Source organism: Tyto alba, unplaced genomic scaffold, assembly GCF_018691265.1.
Source record: "Tyto alba isolate M040663 unplaced genomic scaffold, T.alba_DEE_v4.0 Super-Scaffold_41, whole genome shotgun sequence".
NCBI lineage: Eukaryota > Metazoa > Chordata > Aves > Strigiformes > Tytonidae > Tyto > Tyto alba.
Genome location: NW_024881317.1, coordinates 2,767,522 through 2,786,626, shown reverse-complemented (window position 1 = coordinate 2,786,626; position 19,105 = coordinate 2,767,522). Strand labels below are relative to the sequence as shown.

At 39.5% G+C, this 19,105-nt stretch overlaps 1 protein-coding gene across 11 annotated transcripts in view; it reads right to left on the bottom strand.

The window, feature by feature from the left end:
* MEGF11 (multiple EGF like domains 11) overlaps window positions 1–18,334 on the bottom strand; it is a 283,406-nt gene extending 265,072 nt beyond the window's left edge. For 10 of the 11 annotated variants that reach the window (XM_032994321.2, XM_032994325.2, XM_032994326.2 and 7 more), the window contains exon 1: window positions 18,002–18,243. The gene's annotated coding sequence lies outside the window, so the exon portion shown is untranslated. The other variant, XM_032994322.2, reaches the window with a different exon arrangement.
* Between the last annotated feature and the right edge of the window lie 771 nt (window positions 18,335–19,105).

Below are 19,105 nucleotides of genomic sequence, written 5' to 3'. Positions count from 1 at the left end.
CAAAAGCAATTTGAATGGTCAATAAACCACAGTTCTAACTAGTTCATAAATACAGCAGATGTATTAATGCTTGCCTTTGTTTCCTTCACCCTAGTACTGGCTTACAGGCATTTCAATCATTCAAGTGAAAGAACAAGGGTACTAGCTTTGAGGGGGACTCCATTTAATCTCATCATTTAAACTGCTACATTGTAAAAGGAGCCTGACATTCACATAATACAAACCAAATTAAAATACTGGTCTCATAACACTACTGAAATGCTGCTGAGAGCGGGTTCAAACAGCAAGGAGAAATTTGAGAAGAAAGTCATATCCAAGTTGAGAAAGAGAAAAGGAATAGACTAACAAAGAGCCTGACAGGTAAAAGTGGGGAAACAAGGTACCTACAATTATGTGTGTCACTACTTTGTTACAAGACCTGCTGTCAGATATACAGAGCAGGACTTGCTTAAAGCTGGAATCACATTACTAGAAAACGACTGGAAGGTAAGCTTCTGTCTTCTCAAGAACGGTAAAACACATTTAACGTCTTCATTTCAAAGCAGCCTTCCTTACTTTGTGCCCTAAATGCTCACTTCCTGTGTGTCACTCAAGTCAGTGAAGCAATAAAAACCATCAAAGTAAACCGGGGCAAAATCTAGATGAGAACATAAGATTTCCATCATGTAAAGAACATTGTAATGCTAGGAGCAAGGGGGGCACACGGTATGTGGGACACAAGGTGCCGTAGCACTGGAAGGAGTCACAAACAGTATAGGAATATGTACAACTTCTTTTGACAAACTTCCAGTAATAGACTGGGAATTCAAATAAAAAGGACACTAAAATAGAAGCAAAAAATCAGAAACACTTAAAATGCTTTGCAAGTTTCTGTAAGGAAGTGAATTAAGAGAGTTACTCTGAGTTTCAGATTAAAATTAGTGTATTTTCTGAGACAAAGTTATAGTATATTGTTTTACCAGTGGCCCAAAACATGGTCCTCGTATGAGACACAAAATTTCCTCCAGGCACAGGACATTCAGGGAAGGATATTTCTGGCTATTTCTAAATTAGAAGTTATTCAGTTGAACAAAGATTTTGCATTTAATTTGAAGCTGACTGGAAAATGTTATCAAGTTATCTCCTAACCAGACTGAGAATACAGCAGCAAAATCAAATCACAGGATGAGCTTCATGCCCTCTTACAGCAGTGGTTTAAATTTGCTAAAGTTAATGGTGTCTCTGTTGAATTACACCAGCTTTTTAGCTCTAAAGAACATATTAGTATAAAGTAAAATATTATCAACTTCTTATCAGCAATCTGCCTTTCAGTGGCCGCAAGGCCAGAAAGGAAGACTGTTTTAGACACAGCCCAGTAAACCACACAGACTCATACACTCTCAAGAAGTCACAGCTCAAAGTAACCAAAAGGCCCGAAATCCCACTAGATTCCTTGACAGTCCTGGATGTAGCAAGACACAGTCACCAGAAACAATTGCTTTTATCTCCAAATGTTCTGAAATCTGTGTTTATTCTTCTTAAGCACTGATCACAGTCATCGACATCAAACACATTCTATTTTCTGGCCTATTGCTTTGATCGATGTGGAACTAAAAGATCCCTCTAAAGCATCTTGTATCTGTCCATATGTACGTGGCGTGGACTGAGAGCAGCAAATGCCTTGGTATGCCCCTGGCTGCCAGTCAGTTTGGGATGGAATTCCAAATGCCTGTTATCATGTTATAAACCCTCAACAGTCCCGGCTGCAGGTCTCTGAAACTCATCTGACTTAGGCAGTGCCATAAATCACAGAGAATTAAGGGCTGGGAATCAGAAAAATCTCCACATTTACAGTTTCAGTTTCTGAAGTTCCAGCCAACTATAAGCTTGGTGAGCAAAGTCTTTGCATCTATGCTTTCCATTATTGGCAAGCATAGGTTTTCCCTGATATTTATCCTTGTGCTAACTGCCTTCACAGGGTTTCACCAGGAATCAAGTAGGCTACTGCAGGGATTTGACATATATGGATGTGTGCACCCCAACCTTGGCACTACACTAGTCTTGCCAAAACCAGAAGGCCCGTGGCAATGCAATTCTTTAAAAAATAAGTTTGAAAGGAATAACAAATGGTAATTAATTGCCTCAAATAAATGGCTCTGGACTGAGTACAAACCAGTTTGATTATATAACAAATAAAAACACCTTCCTGGGTGGTAACCCAAATCATAGAGTTGGGCAGAAAAAAAATTGATAAACAAGTTCTTTACTGTCCTGCACTTTTCTTCCCTGTGAATTGTATGTCACTCAGCCTAAGGCTTTAGCTGATTTACACTCGCAGATAGACAACAGCCAGCTGAAGAATACCCAACTCTGCTTCCTTTTGCTGCAAGCCAGAGGGGAGCAACATTGGAATCAATTGCCTTGTGCTTTTCAAAGAGGAGACAGAGAGATGCTCTTTCCCTTTGCTTATACTTCACAATGAAAAAGGTTGTAGAAGTGAACTGGCAAAATGGAGAAATCCTAATTCCTACCCACTAAGTAACTGATTGTTGTTCGAGGTATATGAAAAGCAGAAGAACAAAAGAGGCAGTGGGGATTGGGTTTAGTGCAAATAAGATGGAAACTGAAAAAGTGCTACTGTCTACCTCCACAGGCATGTTGTTACAAAGATTATTTAAACACAGAGTGTCACAGAATTCATGTACAGTTTGGCCTTGCTCACCAGCTTACCTGGTGATCTCTGATCTCCAAAGTACTGTGACACTCTAACCCGACCATATGAATACCATGCGCCATTCAATTCTGTCACACAACTGCTGTTCCCAGTCTAACGACTCCCTGGGGTACTGCTATCGGGTGTCCCACAGGTACAGCCTCACTTTCCCGTGTACCAGTGCTCTGACACCGCATCAGCTCCAATGCCAGCATCTGCTAGCCAAACAAGTGCTGCAGAAGAGAACACCTGACCACTTCTGACCGCTTTTCCTGCTATTTTCACCCACATGATCCCAGTAAAACCACTGAGTTTACTCAAACTTACACAGAACAGAAGTTGGCTCAACCATTTTCTTTTCTATTGAACATGTTTTGTTTGATCATAACAAATCAACACAGTGTGATGTAAACTAACTGATCTAAATCAGAAGTGTACTAGATACCCATTTGACATCTGCATACATTGTTAGGTTCCTGCCCACTTTGTGTGCACAATTTAATTAGATGAGTAATAAATGTGTCAAATTTATCAATGTTGTAAAACATTTGACTGCAGTGAATTTACATCCTTGATGTGTATTGTTCACAGATTGCTTATTATGGCCAACAGTGTTTACCTATTTATCCTTAAAAATAATAATAATCTTCTTTCATTTACATTGATTTGTCCAATTTTCCAGGAGGGAAATACAATTAAACACAAATAAGAAAAAAAAAATTCAAAGTTGACTGATGATATGTTGGTTCAAGACACTCAGTTCAATTATGCTAAAAGCATTCTCTCTTTGTTGCAGCAGACTTCCAAAATAAAGCCTGAATTACAACAGGAGTGATGTGAAAACTCAACCACAAATTATTTGTTAGAATGATTTTCTTGGTACAATAATGAAAAATATTACTAAATTCTTAATAAATAAATACATTTTCTCAAAAGTTCTTTTTTAAAAAACAAAGCAAAACAAAACACAACAAAACCAAAAAAACAGAATTGAAAATCTTGAGTCTCAGGTATTGAAGTGATTGTGAAAGTCATGTTAGTAACCAGGGAATACACAGAGGCAGGCTGCAGTTTAAACAGGCTGGTCTGCAGGATTACACACAATATCAAAGCCAGACTTCTGGCCCAGCTCAGCCATCGGAGCAGCTTCTCCTTCTCTGCACCAACTGTAGAAAAAGCCCAACAAAATTAAACCAGAATGTTCCAGGAGGTATTTCTGTGGGCTCATTACCACTACATGCTACAGCTGGTGACCAAATACTGGACTACAAGAATTTTTGCTCTGCCCCAAACCAGCCACTGTTATGTTGTTACCTTCTGGTACAGAGCTCTGTAGTGGGAGATAGCCTCAGTGAATTACTTCTTTCCTATCTCCCCAGATGTCAAGCTGTGTGCTAATACATTTGCAAATCTATGCTCAGGTTCCTAAAATGTTAATCCAAAATGCACTAACTGAACAATTCCTTTGAATTTAATTGGGTTGGAATTAGGCCCAATAAACTTCTCTACTTTCAAAAATCATAATAGAGAATAGAATTGACTAGCACCAAAGTTTATTACACAGCCACTGGACACAAATGGATTCAATATAATCAAGTTGCTACTTCTCATATTTTAATTATAGGAAAAGCATTGTAAAAGTCAGACTTCCATTAAAAACAGGCAGTTTAACAAGACCTAATAATAAAATTTTTATCAATAGGAATATTCAGAATTAACTTTCTGTGTACAAATTAGATTTTAAATAGCAGGTTCATTTCTCTAGTGATCTAATTTAGGTTTTGGTATCAAACAATGTTTCAAACGCATAAAAAACCTCCTATGGTAAATTTTTATCCCTAATGTTTTCCAGCTGGTCTCTAATAACTATTCCTAATTGTACTTGTTAAAAAGTGGATTTATGAATCTCAATTAGACTGGTTTTACTTATCTTACAGCAATTTTCAGTACCAACCAAGACGATTTCAAGATACAAAGAAGTTTTATGTGGGTGACAGAATAATTATGAAAATAAAAACCAAAATGCTTTTTATACAATTTAATTCTCAGTAATTCTATTTCAATAATCCAAACTAGAAAATAGGGCACGTAATAACCATTTGGGGAACTTTGTTCATTCCACAAGTTACAAGGTACTTTTATTACTAGGATATTCAGCTTTGCTTGTGTGCCCTACTGTGAACATAAAGATTTACATCATTCACAGTGAATCTATTTTAATTTTCTTTGCAAACTTAATATCCTGATTCAGCGAAGTACTGAGACACAAGCTCGCCCTAAGCATACACTGAAGACCCCAGTCAATGTAAATTTTCCTGAAATTCATGCAGGGCAGTTTCAGCGAAGTTGTTAAATGTATGCTTATCTTTAAACTTTAATGTGATTAAATCTTCAGCAGGCACCCAGGTAGCCATTTCACTATTTTGCTGACCAGTGTCCAGTGTTGTGAAAGAAAAGAGATAATACTTCCTTGCAAAACAATGGTTTCCTTCCCATGACTAGTAAATACTCTAATACCAGCTCTCTCTTGGAATCAGTATAAACATATGCTATACAAAATTTTCTGCCATCTTACTGTGAAATGTATTCTTAAAGAGACCGTTTACATCACCTCTGTTGCAGGACTGATGAGAGGGCTTTGTAGTTAGAATTCAGATATTAAACAATATCAGCCACAACTTTGCATGAGGGTTATCCAACACTCACCAAAAACTTAAAAACATTAGTAAACACGACTATGTGCCTGCCATGCCATGTTTATGAAAAAGCAAAGCTTCCACAGTTTAATAAGAGATAAAAAAAATTATAAGTGACATGAATTGTTTTACACTAAAATTTATCCCATACATGTGAAGTAAATTCTGCTACAAAAATGTGTTGGGTTTTTTTTTTGGGTTTTTTTTTTTTTTTTTTTTTATTTCAGTCTCCTACAACTTTCCCAGATGGCCAGGTAGTGGATATTCCTTGGGGGTCACCATATGCTCTACAATTAGTGAGTCATGTGTCTGATTAACATTCAGATCTCTGACAAATGTCCATGAAACCAGAGCTGGAGACCAAGACCCTTATGCATCAAAGAGGGAAAAAGAGTCTCTTCCACGGAAAATTCTGAAAGTCAGAGTCATTATACTTAATGTAATAGCCATGGACATTCTCCTTGAACACCACTTCTAGCCAAGACAATGGACCAGGCCGTCTTATTTCTTCAAGTTTCTATTCATTGCTAGGCTGAATATAGACACAAGAATGCTATTTTTACAACATAACATTACAACATTGTCTGTTGTTGCAGCCAAACACTTTGGCTTGAAAATTTGACTTCAGATAGGTGTTAAGTAATGCACAATAAATTCTCATCCAAAAGAAAAAAAGAAAAGCAAATGCTAGAGTGCATGAAAAGCTGTGCTCTGGGCACAGAATAGTTAACACAGGCCTGCTGTCCACTCAACATTTTCCTTAAAAGCTGCTGTGAAAAAAATCAGATTTCTCCCCAGAAGTATTATGATTGAAAGTAGCAACTTGAAAACAGCAATGTTTTTATGGGCTCCTGTGAAGAGGATTCTCCAGTGCTCAGTAGGGCGAATCCAACCTTCTCAAAAATACTGATCCCATTATTCAGTTTTGGTAATTAAAATGTTTTCTAAATGATTGTTCCCCAGCAGGAGGAAATTGATTAATTTTAATGCATTATTGTATTTTAGCATGGAACAACTTTTTTTTTTTTTTCTTCCTTTTGTTTCCACCATTTGCAGATGAATTATTTAGATGTGAAGATCTGTCTACTGCGTTTGACAGGAAGCTTTAGGGAGTAAGTGGAGAAACCCAAGGAGTGCCTCATCATTTGCAAGTTCAATTTCTTTCTATTTGGATATTGATTAGCAGAGCATATATCATGAGGAAGTGGTTTGACTAAGGCAACATAGATCTAAATGTGACTTTAACAGAGTATACATATTTAGAAATGCATTTATAGGCTTCTTTATATGCTGCTTTTTAAAACAAGTTGGTTTTGGTTTTTTGTTTGGTTTGGTTTGTTTTTTTTAAATCAAGCCACAGATTCTTATTTAATTTGAATATATTTGAATAACACTATGAGTATCATTTACAGAGTGTCTCTTATTTATGCCCAAACTCTGCATCCTATAAAACACAACCATTGACTTTGGTTGGTGTGGGGTTAGGCTGTTAATTACCCACACGAGTGTTACAAAAGTTGAAGCAAACATCTGAATAGCCAACTTCAAACACTGGTTCAAAACTGGATCCTGTTCCATCTGAAGAAGAGGGATGCATGTATCTTAAAACTCTATCACATCAAGCAATATTTTAAAGCATTCAAATTATTCTGTGTTTGTATTCACAGTACTTTAAGTAGAATCAATGCTGCCACAGATGACCTAACATTAGTTTCTTGAAACAGTGTTTCTCCTGCTCCCGACAATTTCTTCCTTTTTACAAAGGCTTCTTCTTGATTAGAAATTAGAAGAAGGAAAGTCCAATATGATTTTATCAGAAAATAAAGGTTTGCTTACATACCCAGTTCTATAGTCAAGCTGACTTCAGATAGGTGAGAAAACCAATGTATAATCAGATCTTCTGGAATTAAACTATTATCATCCAGTTGCACAAAATATAGCAACAAACGAACAGAACTAATTGGCTTTGGACCTAGCAGCAACCGACATCAGTCACCTCCATAAAATTAAGAGAAATGAGCAGAGTAGACTGGTCCGTAGCTAACACAAGACTAATTCGCCTAGGGATGCATACAGTACTCACAAGAACTTTGCACAGGATCTTGAAGCACTCTACAAATATGTTAAGATTAAAAAAAAAATATCAGGAGCATTAGTATTCCCAGAAAATATAAGGCACTGATATTAGAGGCAATCTTTGACAAAGCCAAGAAGGCTTCACCTTTCCTGATTCTGTAACACATCTCTTTTTCTGGCAGAAGATTTATCCAATAAACAACAGTAACCATAACATTTATTACTTAATATCAAATCTACTAAAGTGCTCAAAGGTCTCAAGCAGAATGAAGGCCTATATATTATGTAAAGACATCCAAATAAACTGCTTGTCCTAAAAATCTTACTGTCCTACATATCTCTAATGAAAGTCTCATCTTCAAAAGAACAGCAAGACTTCAGCGCAGTCAAATATCCTGACTGCTAGCACTTTCCATCATTGTGGACTTAGTTTGAGTCCAGGCTTGGAACTCTGCTCTCATAGAGGCTGCAAACAATAAAAAGCGATGCCCTTCATACTGCAAAGTTATGAATGTATGTTACAATACACTAGTGAGCAACACAGAGTTTACATTATATTTTTGCCATACACTGAATAAATTTAAGTTTTGTGTACAACTAAGGAAAAGATTACTGCAGTATAAAGAATGTCATGAAGACCACCTTATCCTATTTCCAAACTGCCTAGTATCTGATGCCTTTGAATAATTAATTTTAGCTAGATGAGAAAAATTCTTTGTCCATTATGAATTTCTACATAATGAATGACAAGCTATTGCATTAATTCAAGGAAATACTTATTTGTATCAAATGCTGGGGTGGGGGGTTGTTTTTTTTTTTTGGTATGACAGGCAACATGCAACACAAGACTTCTTTTAATTCATACACAGATGTCCAAGATGTTAGCTGGAAAGAAAGAAAGAGGAGTCTGACTAGCGGCTGGGGTTTCAGTATGAAATGCAAACACTCAAGCACTGCTTGCTCTTTGAGTGGATCAGACGGTCTAAATGGGGATCATATCTGCTCATAAGATCTTTTTCACTGTGGCTTAAGAATTTACCTGAAGTGACAACTTTTTAAGACTGCATTCTTCACACTGCTAACCTGAATGATTCATGAGAGCAGATGTACTAACCCTCACACACAAGGAGTCAAGCTTATAAATTACAACATAGGCTCCTAACTGATATTTTTATGCATACTGACTTACATGATTTCTTCTCCAGAACTCTAATGTGCAAGAGGTAAGGCTTTACATTACCTTTTATTTTTCATATGCAATTGAATGCAAGCACCCTGGAATATGGAAGAGAATCACTTATAAAAGAAAAAAGTAGCCTTTGTGTAAAGAGAGTCGATGTTGCTAAATGTGTTCACTGAAGTAAATCCAGTGCTAACTAATGTATAATGCTTTCTGATGGCAGCAGCAAAAAAAAAAAAAAAAAAAAAAAAAAAAAGCCCCCAAACAATCCAGGAGCATTAACAAGAACTCTAGTGTTGTCTTCCAGTGAATTCAGCATCCATGAGAGAACACTGGGCAGGTTTGTTCACTTTTCAGTGACAACTGTTAAGCATTTAATTCATCCCAATTTCACACAAGCACAGAATGGTTGAGGTTGGAAGGGGCCTCTGGAGGTCACCTAGTTCAAGCCCCTACTCAAGCAGGGCCACTTTGAGCCAGTTGGCCAGGACAGTGTCCAGGCTTCAAGGATGGAGACTCCACATCCTTGGGGTTTTTTAACATTACTTCCTTGTTTTGTATGATTACATTCCTAGCTTTTTGAAATGTGTAAGTGCCTGAAGACATATCTACATACCCAAATATTCTCCTTGCAGAGTTTTATGTCCCCCTTTTGTACTACTTCTTCTTCCAGAATTAAGTTGAATTCCTTTCACACCCTCTATGCTCTTTAGTACCATCACCAGTAAATTCTTAAAGTTTCATTATTCCAAACACCAGTGAGGTGTCTGTTGACTATCAAATCCTCAAAAAAAAAAAAAAAAAAAAAAAACAAACCTGGAAAGACAGAACTGAAAGGCAGCTGGGGATTGCACTGCTGAAGCCAGACACAGACAAACTTGGAGAATACCATGCAGGTGGTAGCAGTCCACACTGGAGCAGGAGCACACAGGCAGCAGGGTCTGCTAAGTTCACAACAATGGCCAAACTGAGGCTGTGTTCCACCACAAATTGGAAAAGTAGCACTGAGTCACCAGTCCTTCCCCTTCCTGAGTGCTGCTTCAAGCATCATTCAGCAGGACAGAACAATCAGATCCTAACAACATTTATAAATTCCTTCAGGTAAATACAGTGTGCTATATTATTAAAATTTACACCACAACAGCACTTTTGCAAGCTTGGAATAAGTATTTGCCTTCACCTTCAGTAGTCTGAACATTGGTAGTGTATGAAGGTCAGAGCCTATTTCATTCCAGAGCACCTGTGCAAACATATTTCTTTTTACACAAGTCAACAGAACTATGAGTCTATGTTCTACTACCAGTGCACATTATTTTAACTAGGTCTCCTGTTTTTTGACTGTCTGCATACAGAAGAAACAACCTAAACTTAGCTCTCTACTACACAGAGAACACAGACCCTAAGATTGTCCTCTGATTAATGTTCTATCAAGCTTCCCTTCAAGTGGAAAACTTAATCCCTAAACAAAGTGTAAAAGAATGCTGAGGAGGGTAAGACAAAAGAAAGACCTGCAGCAAAATAAGAGAGCAGGGAAAAAAAAAAAAACAGCTGCTAAAAAAAAAAAAAAAGCCCAAAAACAAACCAAACCCAAAATAGGAGGATGCCTAGATTATCTGGAAAGCATCAGCGTTAAATGCTGTATGTTAATCAGTGCAGCAGCACCCTGCTAACTATTTCTCTTTCTGTCAAGCAGAAGGATTTTGCACACCATACACAGATCTGATTCTTCACTTTACCATTCTCATCTAACTCACTAATTTCTGGGTAAGCCTTTTATCTGTTGCTGAATTTTATTTAGTTGTGTCTTTGTCCCCTCTTGTTTATTCTCCTAAATGTGTGTCTTTTTCTTGCTCTTTTCTATATAGCAGTGACTTTCTGTATCATTCCTACCCACACACCTCTGCCTGCCATGCTATTTTCCATTGTCTTTCTTGTTTAACACTGTTTGCTCCTCCTTCAAAGTTCCCACATTTTTTGCCTTTTACAGACTGGAGCAAGAGGAACAAGCTCAGTTTCCAGGCTGTACTCAGATCATCCACAAACAATCCCATGGAACATACTTTCAGAAATAAATTTCACTTACGTCTTTACCAGCTAAAGTGGTACAATATAAATCAAAAAGAAAGATTAAGAAAAATAAAACTTCTCAAAATTCCTGTGGATGTAGCAGCTGTTTCAATGGTTAAGAGCACCCACCGCATTCATTTGTTTGTTAACTGATACTTCGTTATCTTCTGACCACAAACAGCAGATGGTATTTTGTCATTCGACAGACCTCAGTTTACATAAATCACAACTTCTGCCCTGAAGAGTTTATAATCCAGTGCTAGACAACAAGTGGATAGATCCTCTCCTGCAAAAGGCAGTACCATGCAAATGAGTCTCCTTCCATTTGCAGCATACAAATCTTTCTGTATATTTGACCATCATTACTTACTATAAATGAGTATTTTGTAAATATAATTTACCACTGTTGTAATTTCTATGACTTATTCCCAGTAGCCCTCATTGCAGAGACTGCAGCAAATCAATCCTCAATTACTATGCAAATACATACGATAGGCTACTGATGCCTTTCCTTTCAAACACGTAATACATAATTAATGACAGCTATAATGGCACCAAAAGTGATTATTAGTAGATCTAGTCAGTGACTGCAGTTACTACACTTTGCTCCTCAAAACAAAATTCTATATAACTACGTACAATGATATTTCCTGTTGTAACATTACCTGGTAATTGTTAGGGCTACATCCAAAAATCCTCATTCAGGAAAAGCTCACGGTAAAACATCAAAAAAAGCACTGTACAACGTACATGCACAGATACATAGCTCTGTCCTGCTTCAACACTACAGCTATCAAAAGCCATCATATCTGAACTAAAGCTAAGAGTTACAAATGATAATTTTCAAATTTGTTCATTCATTCATTTACAGTAAGTTTTCAGTCTTTTTACCTTTCTTTACAAGTAAATTGGAAATTAGGCATCATTATCTCATCAGATTTCAGTAATCCAAAAGTTAGATGCCTGGTCTGGTCTGCTCTGGTCTGCTAGTCCATCATCTTGAGGACTAGCACGCTACCAACCTTGACTTCCCTGGAGGAGGGGCAGGTATCATATTCAGAAGACAATTTGTCCTAAAGGTGATACCATCTGCAAAAACAAGCCTTCAAATGTCTGATCCCTTTGCAAATAAACACTGGTATAAAACTCTTCTTCTCTAGAGTTTCAGTGCATGACTAGTCACACAGTGTTTTGTAGAAGGCAGTGCATAATAACACTGAGAAGTAAATTTTCTGGTGCTTGAATTGTGTCTATAAAATAACTGATTGGCCCTGTTTGGTTGATAAAATGCCTACCTGAAATATGCAGAAAAAAGGAAATTAGAAGAGGAGAAGGGATGAAGGACATTGCTACATTGGACATTTTTACTAAGTTTGAGAAATGGTAGGTGTTTAACTTTAATGGTTTTGATTTGCCTTATCCATTTTAACACACAGAAGTTAATACGATTTCAAATTAATCAGCCAGCACTTCTTTAAAGTGATATTTACAGCTTTTACATTTAAATGAAGGCAAACAAAAGTATAATTTATGCTATAATAATGACATATAAAGTATCATTGTTTTAATTCTTTAATAGAATTAAGCTAGCTGTGGCAAGTAGATAAAACCCCTTTGAATAGTGAAACATTGACATAGTTTGTCTTGTCAAGGCTCCTGCTTCTAAGAATATTTATGATTTTACCATTCCTTGAGAACCATAAATGACACAGCACATCAATGAGACAGTTCCAATCTGAGTCTGGATATTTCCATTCAGAGCTAGAGTATAATTCAGTCTCCATCCCCAGACAACCCCAGCCTTTTTCCTTATACTGTTAACAAAGGGCTTAATACTGGACTTCCTCCTGAGAAACAAATTCTGTACGTTGTGCTAACCCCCATGACTTCTCCAAGACCGCATGGAATGAAAATGAATGCAGCATTTCATTGTGAATTAAGAAAGCACGAATCAGGCCCCAGTGTACAAAGTGCAACAGCAGTTTTCTGGAGTGACTGCCTGTCAAGTAGGTACTAGACTATGATGCACAACTCGTTTGACAAACTGAGTGTCAGTGAAGTCACCTACCAGTGTCCTATGCTGCTACCAAAATCATGTTGGCTGCTAAATGACTTTACTTTTTTTTTTTCTTTTTCTACTGAGCCTATTTTAGAAAGGTTGTATATCAATCTGGAAAGTGCTGTGAACATGATGTTATCATAATGGTACCATATGCCAGTCGACTACTTACAAATCATCCATGCTTCCCTCACTTGGTAGATTTTAAAAGCATGATAAAGAACTTGATTCTCCTCATGCTTACACTGGCTTTATATCAGTACACTCCCATGTTTTACACTGGCAAAAAAAACCTGGGAGAAATATTTGTACCAAATCCTCTAAAAACTTTTAAAGGCTCTTAAAACGTTTCTGTCAAATGACAGTTTTTACTATCCAAGTATTTGTCTCAAAACCAGATGTGACTATTAAAGATTCAAACTCTATGAAAAAATAGAATATGCTCCCAAAACACCTTATCTAGCCATACAATCTATAGAAATAGGTTACATCTTTTAGCTAAAGAGCTTTGAAGTTTTTAATTTACCTTTCTGGTTTGGCCCCTTAAAGAGGCAACTGTGAATTCCAATACTCCACCTCATAGTTTCTCTACAGCTTTTTCCTACCTTCTTTTTTCCAGACAAAGCAGATTTTCACATGTTCACAACATTCTATAAACTGTGCAAAAAATCATGTACCGTAAGACTTGTGATAAAAACACGTTACCAAAAGTCTAGATCTTAACAAGGAATCCAAGAAAAAAGGTTAAGGAAAACTGCAGCTGCATATTTCAACTTAAGAGACCCTGGACCCATTTCCACTCATATCTACCAGTTAAATTTAAAAAAAAAAAAAAAAAAAAGATTCATTCACAAATTTCACACTTGGCTAACCTTTAACCTGTCAGATTCTGATAGCTCTCTCGTGGCTTTTTAACCCTTTAAAATATTTTTCAAAGTGACTATTAGTGCTCATAAAATGTTTTGGGTTGAAAAACCTAGAAAATTAAGTATATGAAGTTGCAAGCACAGAACTATTTTCACTCAGCTACTGTGTCTTACTCCTCTTCCAGGCAGACCATATCTCTAGCAGTGAATCTGATTTCAGCCTCATGCTATTCATTCATTAGCCTTTATAGTCAGGCTGTTACTAGGAGAAATTCTTAGTGCCAGTTCTTATTGCAAAGGAAAAAGTTAGGCCTACCAGTTCTGATCTTGTCTGCAATCTGGTCCAAGTTGGATGTGCTCGTCCTTCCTGCTGCATTTCTGTGAGCAGGCTAAGTGGTGACCTTCATCTCATATCTCTCTCTCCCTCTGTCTTAGAAAAAGGCTGTCATACAAATTTCAATACTTTCTCTTTAGAGCAGCAGCCAGACAGGACAAACTGCCTGGAGGTCTTAGCATTGCTGTTCATATATAAGTGTTTGTAAACGCACTTATCTTAGAGAATTCTGGACTTGTCTTTGGACATCCTCACTGAACACCTTGGATTTTCTGGGCTGTAGCCCACTGTTTTACAGCTACCGAGTCTGATGTTCACAAGGGAGTGGAATATCGTCTCTTCATTAATTTAGTACATAATCATTAATTCTTTAGGTAAAGATCACATTTTATAAACTCTTAAACAAAATTCCTCCTCTCTATATGCAAACACCAATTGTACATCACTCACAGGAATCACATAGAAGTATCATATGGCTGAATTCATCTGGGAATCTTTAAAACTGATTCTACCTGGGATTTTTCTCCTTTGAGAGTAGCTCTTTTAATTTTCTACAAGCTTTTTCATCTCTCTCTCCTTAACATACAGAACTTCCTCACTGAGGTTTCAATCAGTTTTGTGCAAAGAAAAGTACAATCGCTACTGCAGCACAGTCAGCCTGCACAGTACAGAACAATGAGGTTGGATTTTTTTCATCTTTTCCATTAACATCTGAACAACCCTTTCTAGGGGTAACTCATTTATTCACAATAGTAATTGTAACCATTTCCTTGATCCCATGTTTTACATATTAGTCACTTTTAGTAATACGTGAGACAGCCAGGGAAGGACTCTGTTACCTTAACACTGATGCCAAGTGCTGTTGGAGACATTTGAGGAAAGCCAAGATATCTGCATTGGGCACCAGCTATGACACTTCTCTCACAGGACAACTGAATACTGGTGGAGTAGCAACTAGAGACCAGGTAGGATACCCTGGAGAACCTAAGATGACTGTGGGACCTGAATCCTACCTACAACTACAGCATGGTCTAAAGTCCATCACCATCAGTGAAGAAATTCCCAGTCACTTCGGCATTGAATCGGAACTAGACTCTGACTCTGGCACTGACACAGTTTCCTTTGCACAGATATGTAAGGGAGAGAGGGGCAGTGTAAGCAACGCCATGCCTCCCAGCCCTCCTCTGAAAGATGCAAACAGAATTGACATATTTGCATAAAATGACAATAAGAATGAAGCATTTGGGTAATTCAAACCCAAGTGGTATAGATGGATAGTTTGTGGGAGCACACCACACACTCTATGCACCTGGAAGTACACACAGGCTAAGGGCAAGCATACATCTTGCAGTAATTAAAATGTAAAAATTAGTGTAGGCACCATACTTTGACATTCCCTAATGCCTGCAGCCCCCAGGTTTCAAGAAAGAGAGCTTATAGCTTTTATATCAAGTAATTGTGAACTGTATAAAGTCTCCCTTTAAATTCCTGCCCCAGAGATTTGCACAGCAGTACTGTGAAAAGTAGTAATTATATAGAAGCTTTTTAGTATGCAATGGTATGCAGCACTTTTTAAGTTGAACAACCAAAGTAGTATCATAAATGTTATATTTAAATAGTAGCTGAAACCACATGGTTTTGAAAACAATAACCAAGCACATGCTTTGCAGGAGCACAGAATTAGAAATGATTTTACAGACAAGGATAAAAGGTTTGCAAGAATTGTGATCAAGCTACAGAGAAATAGTTTATACAGGCTGTACTTGAAGGTACATTCACAGCTCCAATATAATTAACTGTTTTCAGAGATTTATAGTTTTGCTGTATGCATTTGCTTGAATATTAATTCTGCTGCCTAGCGCTTAAAACACGATGGATTATTCAAATAAAAATGGCTGAATGCCCCATTCATAGTAAAAGTGCTTACAGACATGCAACTTATTAAAAGAGAACACTGGCTTCTATTTGATACTTCTGATTATTAATGTATTTTTAATTGTAAAAACAAGAGATCAAATAAGTCCTTCTTCAATAAATAAAAAACAGGAGCAACATAATGCATTCATAACATTGTGGGGTTTACCTCAGTCAATTTTTTTTTTTCCACTAAACTTATGAAATTTTATAAAGTGGATGACTGGGTGACTGGAAAGAAAGGAAACGCTGACATTTTAATTTGAAAAACATATAGTGACCACATGTCCATTTTCAATGTTTCTTTTGTTGAAACACTTTCACCAACAAGAAGCAAAAAGAAAACTAAGTTCAACAGTTTGAACATTGAAGAAGTTGTTACTGACAAATACGAACTTGTGCACTGGCACTGAATCTAATTTTGCAAACAGATATCATTAACCTTAAACACATGTGCTTATTAGTATTTATTGTCCTAATGCAAAGCCAATTCAGGTGCCTCCCACTAACTTTAATAGACTCCAGACCAGCTCCCATGAATGTAAACTTGTTCATATGCTTTTGCAAGACCAGATCCTCAGTCTGTAAAATATCACATAAAAATCAAATCTTATGATGAGATTGTTTAGTTGATTTACTCACCTTTACTTAGCACTACTAGAAGCAAGGCAATACACCTAAAATAATCCACCCATCAGACATTACTCTAGGAAGGAAAACTTGTGGGATTTAATAACAAAGTGGACATGGAAGGAAGGTCCAAACAGAGAGTGGGACAGAAAAGCTCTGGCTGCACTCTTAAAAGAAGTCTAACACAACAAGGATTCAGACTGAGACTTGGATATCCCAGAAGAAATCCCCAAAGAGTTAATTAGTCCCATAATGTGAAATTAAGAGACATAACATCCCATCACCTGACTTGAGATTTCTATTACCAAAATACAGGACTGAGCATGACGGGAGGGCAGGGGTCTCCCCCATTTGAGAGGATGTGGGAAGCACACAGGCTGCTACATTCTAGGGAATTCATAATTCCTATGTTACATACTTATGTTCTAAACCAAGAGATCATAAAGATACGAACTGTAGACTTCCTTTTAGTTAACTCTGGACTTTTGCGGGGGTTGGGGGAGCAGAGGCTAACCCCAGCCTTCAGCTCATATAGGGATCACAGAAGTTATTTAAACCTCCAACCCCCGTGATACCTTGAGATACGGCTGCCTTGGTTTCACAAAATACTGATCGTTTGCCCACCTCTCTGGGCCAACCAGATGCCCAGTGCTTGCAGATGGATATTGATAAACACAGGCATCAGAACTCTCTGTTGTCACCTAAGGATCTCAGCTGAGCACTGAATGGGAGCTGATATTCTAGCACTCCCAAACTTCTCTTTCTTTCTTAAGAGCCATCTGGCAGGGTGGCCAGAGTCCTTCCCAGGCAGAAGGAAGAATGTCTGGCAGCAGCGAGGAGCACCAGCGCAAGTGAGATTCCACCAGCTCCCCAACCTCAAGAAACAGGCATCGCTTACACACCACATCCTAGAACTTCTCCCTTGTGTCTCTCCCTACCCCAAGGACCCCGTTAAGTACAGGCAAGGGAAGCTGCTACAACCCAAGCAGCGAGTCCACTCGCCCGCGCACAGCAGCAGCCCGCGGACAGGGACACGCGGGGACCAAATCTGCCTCCTGCAGCCAGAAGAAAGTTCGTGCTGACAAAACACCCCAGTAAACCACGCGGTGGGGGGGCGGCTTCTAAGAGAGGAGCTGGTAGAGGAGAGTCCTAATAAAGCCGTAAGATCTCACCCACGCACATATCTCCTAGATCAGCACTTCCAAAATCACCGACAAGAACCCACAGAAAGATCGAGGGAAGGGACAGAAGCGGGAGGCTGGAGAGAGATTGCCTCCCCCGGCTCGTCCTGGGTGCCCGGGCGGCTCCGGGAGGAGCGGGGAAGGGGGCTTTCTCTCACAGCCAGAGGGTGCAGAGGAAGCTCCTTGCCCCGCAGCAGCAGCGCCAGGAACAAATGGGGGGTGTGGGGGGGGGGCGCAGCTGCAAACACGGGGGCTCCGGCGCCGCGTCCCCCCCAGCGCTCAGCCCCTGTCCCGACTCGCACCTACCTCGGCGGGACCCGGGGCCGGAGCGCCGCCGTCGGGGCCGGATCCGCGGGGCTGCGGCGGCAGCAGGGCGACGCTGCGAGAGGCGGCAGCGGGAGGCGGCGAGCGGCAGCCCGGGCTGCAACGGCCGCGCCGGGGCCGCTCGCACGGGTGCAGCGCGCTGGTGCCGCTGCCCAGAACGGGGAGGCGATGCCGCTGCGGGGGACTCCGGGCGCCTCTTTGGCTCTGTTAGGAAAGTTACCGCGGCCACACGACCCACCTTAAACCCGCCTCCCCGCAGGACCCGGGGGAGGGGGAAGAAGGAGGAGGAGGAAGGGAGGGAGGAGACGGGGGTGGGGGCTCGGAGCCGTTCATTTCCCAGCGCAGAACCAAGTCACACCAGCATCTCTCGGGCTGGCGCTCCGGTGCAGCCCCGGCTCCCCTCTCCTCCCCCGGGATTCTTGCATTTACGCGCGGTACCACGGAGCCAGCTTCAGAGCGCAGAAACTTTCCCGTTTCCTGCGGCGCTGACGCTGAATTTTGGCTTGTTCGTTTGGTGGTGGTTGGTTTGGCATCTCGTTATTTATTTAACCATTTGTTGTTTGGGGGAAAGGGGATCTAGCCTTGAAGCCTTAAGGTTTGTGTATGTGGTTTGGTATTTGTTGTTTGGGGTTTTTTTGTTTGTTTGGTTTTTTGTTTTGTTTTTTTTTCCTCTGCCCGATTCCATTAAAATACCTTAAACGGCCCAAAAGGACAAAGAATCAGACCGGCACTCCGGCATCCCGAGGTTGCTGCCCGAACAGTGCATGTGGGAATGAGGAAGCAAACTCTATAGCTGAGGCAGAAAGATTTGGCGGCTCAGCTGAGGGTAGGAGATGAGAAAAAAACAAGGCTGCCTGCCTCCTGCGGCTGAAAGAAGGGGATCTCCGGAGCAAAGACCTACCAAACTCCACGGATACGCTTAGCGGGAGATCGTGCAAACTTCTGGACCCATTTCAAGGCGCCTCGGTTTGCAATGACACGCACGCAGGCAGTTTTAGGGGCACGTCGGCACAGTCAATCACACTCAGTGCTCCGACTGCCCAAAGCAGCCCCTGGATGGAAAGAAGCTGGCTAGAGCTGATACCA